The sequence below is a fragment of the Odontomachus brunneus genome, unplaced genomic scaffold, assembly GCF_010583005.1.
Source record: "Odontomachus brunneus isolate Ranch 3 - 2012 unplaced genomic scaffold, Obru_v1 Obru_scaffold_143, whole genome shotgun sequence".
NCBI classification, from domain to species: Eukaryota; Metazoa; Arthropoda; class Insecta; order Hymenoptera; family Formicidae; genus Odontomachus; species Odontomachus brunneus.
In genome coordinates, this window is record NW_022639593.1 from 372,966 (window position 1) to 379,790 (window position 6,825).

Consider the following 6,825-nt stretch of genomic DNA (forward strand, 5'->3'; position numbering starts at 1 on the left):
TAAATATATATATATATATATATATATATATATATATATATATATATATATATATATATATATATAAATGTGTGTGTATGTGTGTGTAAAATTATATATATACCCGAGCATGCCGAGTGTTTTTTGTGCAACTCTTAATTTTACTTTCTATTTTAATTTTTTACATATTACTTATGAAAAAAGTCAATACTTGATATTTTCATTTACTCTAATTATCTTATAACATTTTTTTGTAGAAAATAGAAATTTAAATAATGTTACTATAATATTAATAATATTTTAATAATATTAAACAATACTTTAATGTCTTTAGACTTATGTTTTCTGAAAGTATATGTGAAATATTTTATATAGGAACATTTTATATAATTCTATTCGTGTAGAGAGGCATACATGAATTATTTTCTCTTGATCTAACTACTTCATATCACTCTTTTTATAGAAAATAGAAATTTAAACAACAATATTTCTTATTAATGTTTTTAAATATATTATTTTACAAATAAAATATTTTTAAAGAAAAAGTTAATTTTTGTATTCTATTCATGCGGGCAAGCGCATCTTGGCATCCTTTTCTACTTTTTTTTTAAAGTAGGTTTGTACGGATATCCAGTTGTATAAATTGAGTATTCCTCTATGTCTATTTCTTTTTTTTTTTTTTTGATGCGGTCAATTCTCGAGTTCGATCTGTAGATTTATCACGTCCTAACTCTTTGCATACCATAGTGGTAATTATTGAGTCAGTATGCTGACCTGAAACATGCTAATGAGACGCATTAGCGTTTACTGTACATTGAACATTAGTTCCGTTCTGTTAATATTCTGTTTTGAAAGTGTGTGAAGTAAGCGTCCTAGCCCCCTAATCTCCTTTGCTGCTTCGATACCGCTATTAAGAAATCTGAAAATCGACAATAAGCCGTTACATATGATTAATTAACAGAAAAAACAATAAATAGCACAGTAATACAAACGGAAGCGCGACTTTTGTAAGGAGCTTTACGTCCATATTTAATGTAATCTATAATTTAATTCAGCGATTTCACTTTTTCGCTCGCATTACATCATCACTACAGCTGAATTTAATCTCCTTAAGGGGCAGATATCAAAAGAAGAGAATAGAAAAAAAATCGAACGCATTATAGTTTTTCGTTTTATACTGACTGAAAGAAATAGTTCCTTTTGCTGGCAGCATTAAAGATTCTACTAAGGCGGTTCTTAAAATAGATCACGAGTAATTCGCCCAGTCGTAGCGAACGATTTCCACAAACGAAATATTCCACGAACGTTTTATGGCTCTGTGTAAAAAACACGGAAAAAAGAAAGAAGGACAGAAGAAGCGGGGAAACAAATTTATACAGTTACGCTGCATCAGGATTAAGTTGGAAGCAACGATTACAAGTAGACATATACGGCGGCTGAAAAAAGTTAAGGATGTATTGCTCATATTTCAAAAAAAAAAAAAATAAAAAAAATGGAGTTTAATTTGTATTGCATCTAAAAATAATCATAAACAATTTGACATCGATGCAGAGCTTAAAGTTATTCCATTTTGAAATGTAAGTTCAGTAAACTTGATAACGTTAAATGATATTTTGATTACGTATTAAGCGGATTAGAAAGATTTGACATTTCGATTTTATATTTTTCTGCATTTTTGGATAATATGATATTTTAAACATAATTCCCAGTTTACTAAGTTGAAAAATTCGAAAAATTAAATTCAGAATAGCAGATGTGAGCTGATACGCGATCTGTCTGAAAGTCATAATCACACATAATCGTGCACAGACGAAAACAAAACGGTCGCTAGTTTGTTAGAAGCTGATTATTGTCTATTTGGAGCATTTAGGAGGAGTCCAAGTATGTTATAATCAGTTTCCTATAATTTACATAACATGTTTATATACGTTGTAAACTCTTATTAAATTTCATAATATAATATCAAGAATATAAAAAAAGTTAGAGGGTTTTGAATTTAAGTTTTCCACGATCGCGGCAAAAATGTTTTATCTCCATAATGACGTCTTTAACATCAATATACGTCATTAATATATTATTATAATATTATTATTATAATTATTCGACATTATCCTACTATTTGGAAGTTTTTTAAATCATGTTGTTATGGAAATACTTACACGGAACAAAAACCTCTGTTGAATGTCCAACAGATATCTATCATGGAGATTCAAAACTTCTAATAAACATCCATGTAATATCTATATAACTTCTGCTGGATATCCAAAGGTCCGCTTGTCGTATCTCCATACAATCTCAGATATACCGAATGGAGATTCTATGGTGATCCTATAGAGATTCTGTGGAGGTTCTATGCAGGTTCTATATACATGCATATATAAATATTTGTTGAAGTTTTTATATAAGCCAATTACTTAGTCATTAAAATAAAAAAATTTTATTCAAATAATTTTTATATTAAAAAATAAAAAGTAAAATTTTTGTTTAAATTTAATGTTTTACATATTCCAGGCAGTCCAGTCCAATTTAATATAATGTGAGTATGTCAAACAATGATTATATGTTCACAATTAACATAAAATGATAAACGAACTTGACATTATTTAGAATTAGGTTTCATATAAAATTGAGATAGTTATAACGTAAAATGTAACATAAAATATTCTTACACAGCAAATTTTAATTACTATTTATTTATATACTTATTTCAGTTGTTTTTAAGATGTCGATAAATTTGACTGAGATCTTTTTAACCCGGTACGCCCCAAAATGACCTAAATTTTGTCTTTTCTTCATGGCAATAATTTTGACGTCCATAGATCTTTACGGCACTCTTGACCTTATAGATGTAAGATACGCCCTTTCTGAATCTAAAGTTCATTTTTTGCCATCACGCGCTATTTTTTCAATATGGCGGCTGAAACGCCAAAAAATTGAAAGAAAATAGAATATTGTTTGTTTATATCTCATTTTTTTCGGCACTATCCTGTCATAGGATCGTCTAGTGGCATAATGTCTTTAGCTAAAATATGGTACTATGCAGATCAAATAATTCATTATGGCGGATTCAATATAGCGGCTTTTTAAAAAAAACTTTTGTTTTTATCGCTTTTTCCAGATTATTTATCACCAACTTGCATTTCTGTGATCTGTATTAAAACATGATTTAAATGAAATTGAATCGCAACGTACCACGACATAACCAAAAAAATCCAAAATGGCGGAGATTTTTTTGGTAAAATTTTTATTCGTTTTTGTAATATATCCGATTATTCTTTCACGCTTTTGTTGATTCTGAGACTTACACTTCCGAAGAATAATGACTGCAGCAAAATTATAGATGTAATATAACTTCTAAACACTATGCTGAATTTGATTTTTACAGTAACTTATGGCGATATTATCGTAGTTTAGTTGCATTTCTTTTTTTGCTGTGTAATAAGTATAGAATACAATATAAGGTGTAGTAAAAAGAAATCCATTATTTTTCCAATAAATGGCTTTAGTAATGTGTATCTCGCGTTGTATAAGTGCGATCGGTTTACGCTAAATGGCGTTAGAAAGATAAGATTTCGTATTAAAAAAACTTCTCAGACAGTTTTGTGATTGTTTGACTCAGTATTGTTTGAGCGCGCGTCAAAGATGGACACCAGCAAAGAGAAAATACGCCATATTTTACAGTTTTTCTTCAATAAAGGCGAAAACGCAAGCCAGGCGGCTGAAAATGTGAATAGTGTTTATGGTCCTGATACTGTAACAGCCAATCGCGCGCAATTTTGGTTTCATCGATTTCGTAATTTTGATGTCAAAGATGCACCACGCTCTGGAAGGCCAATTGACGAAAATGTCGATAAAATAATGGAAATCGTCGAGTCCGACCGTCATGTAAGCACTGTTTCGATTGCCCAGGAGCTAAACATTGCACAAAAAACCGTTTGGAACCACTTGAATAAGGCTGGATACAAAAAGAAGCTCGATGTATGGGTGCCACACGAGTTAACGCAAAAAAACCTCATGGACCGAATTTCCATCTGCGAATCGCTGCTGAATCGCAACAAAATCGACCCATTTCTGCAGCGGATGGTGACTGGTGATGAAAAGTGGGTCACTTACGACAACGTCAAGCGAAAACGGTCGTGGTCGAAACGCGGTGAGCCGGCGCAAACGGTGGCCAAGCCAGGATTGACGGTCAGGAAGGCTTTGCTGTGTGTTTGGTGGGATTGGCAGGGAATCATCCACTATGAGCTGCTCCCCTACGGCCAAACTCTTAATTCGGACCTGTACTGTCAATAATTGGACCGTCTGAAGGAATCAATCGCCCAGAAGCGGCCAGCTTTGGCCAATAGGAGAGGAATTGTGTTCCATCAGGACAATGCCAGGCCACACACATCGATAGTGACTCGCCAGAAGCTCCGGGAGCTTGGTTGGGAGGTTCTTATGCATCCACCTTATAGTCCGGACCTGGCACCAAGTGATTACCACCTGTTCCTGTCTATGGCGAATGATTTTGCTGGTGAAAAATTCGCCTCAAGAGAAGCTTGTGAAAATCGACTGTCCCAGTTTTTTGCCAATAGGGACAAGGGTTTGTATGAGAGAGGCATAATGGAATTACCTTCAAAATGGCAACAAGTTATGGAACAAAACGGTGCATATTTGATCTAATTCGGATCATTTTAACTATGCTAAATAAAGTCTTCAATTTCATGTAAAAATAATGGATTTCTTTTTACTACTCTTTCTTTTTACACCTTATATATAATAGACCACAAGTTTGACATAACTTCAAAATGGGATAGTTGAACACATTTTTGCAACTTATTGTTATATAGTCATGCTCGAGTTGCAATATTTATTTGAAAATAATATTGTTGTTGAATGAAAAGTGTAGAATAATAAACATTGCAAAACAAATTACGGTTGTTATTTTATACAATAAGTTAACAAAAATGTATCCACTTGTTATTTTGAGGTTATATTACTTATTAGAATCATGACATATTACATTCTTTATTCATTCAACAGTAGACTTATTTTCAAATAAGAATTATATTCAAATAAGTTTATATAACCTCTAAATACCATACTGAGCTTAATTTTTTCAGTAACTTATGGCAATATTATCGTAGTTTAGTTGTATTTCTTTTTTTTGCTGTGTAATAAGTATAGGATATAATATATAATAGATCCAAAGGTTATAACGGGATAGTTGAACACATTTTTGCAACTTGATTATATAATCATGCATGAGTTGTAATACTTATTTGAAAATAAGACTGCGGGTGAATGAATAAAGAATGTAGTATGTGATGATTCTAATGAGTAATATAACCTCAAAATAACATAAGTGGATATATTTTTGTTAACTTATTTTAAACAATAATAACCATAATTTGTTTTGCAATGTTTATTATTCTATACTTTCATTCAACAGCAGTATTATTTTCAAATAAATATTGCAACTCGAGCATGACTATATAACAATAAGTTGCAAAAATGTGTTCAACTATCCTATTTTGAAGTTATATCAAACTTTTGGATCTATTATATATTATATTATATACTTATTACACAGCAAAAAAAGTAATGCAACTAAACTACGATAATGTTGCCATATGTTACTGAAAAAATCAAGATCAGTATGGTGTTTAGAGGTTATGTTACATTTTAGAACTATAATATTTTGCTGTTGTCGCTATTTTTCAGAAATATAAACCTCAGAATCAACAAAAGCGTGAAAGAATAATCGGATATGTGACAAAAACGAATAAAAATTTAAAATTTTGTAAAAACCTGAAAATCTCTGCCATTTTGGATTTTTTTTTTGTTATGTCGTAGTACATTGCGATTTAATTTTATTTAAATCATATTTTAATACTACAGATCACGCAAATGCAAGTGAATGATAAATAATATGGAAAAAGCGATAAAAAAAAAAATTTCTAAAAAAAATCGCTGTATTGTATCCGCCATAATGAATTGTTTGATCTACATAGCACCATATTTGAGCTAAAGACATTATGTCACTAGATCCAAACAACTAGCACGATCCTATGACAGGATTATGCCAAAAAGTGAGATACAAACAATCGATATTCTATTTTTTTAATTTTTTGGCGTTTCAGACGCCAAAATATGACGCCATATTGAAAAAATGGCGCGTGATAGCAAAAAATGGACTTCAAATTCGGAAAAGGCATGTCTTATATCTATAAAATATCGAGTGCCGGAAAGATTTATAGATGTTTTCTGTCAAAATTATTGCCATGAAGAAAAGACAAATTTTAAGTCATTTTGGGGTGAAACGGGTTAAGAGGAGAACTCCATGTAACTGATCGGAAAAATCGATTTTTTTTTTACTTAAATCGAGTCCTTGTTATATGGAGAATATAATCCTAAAGTTTTAGAATCCATTTTGAAGTATTAAGGGGGGAAATCCAATTAGAACTTTCAAAAAATCGAATTTTTTTTTTTTGCATAAAATGTTTATTTAACATTGTAAGAATATGTTCCCAACGTTTTAAATCGAAATTCGCAGCCGTTCGGAAGTTATGGCCTCCGAGCGCAACAAATCTCTTGAGCAGCGTCGAGGCTCTAATAGCACGCAGCAGGTATACTCACCCGGAGCGGGGATTTTACCTTTCAGGGCTGCGATCCAAAACGTATAGAGATGTAATTATAGTTTTACTGTAGGTTTTGGAACGCACCCCTGGTAGATGGCTTTTATTTCTATTGTTACGTTTAGTCGAAACCGTTGGGTCCGTTGGCGCTGGCATCGAGCAGAACCGGTTTTCAGTTTAGCTCCGAAGTTCGGCCTGTACAAAACGACAGTGCAAATTCGAAATGTCC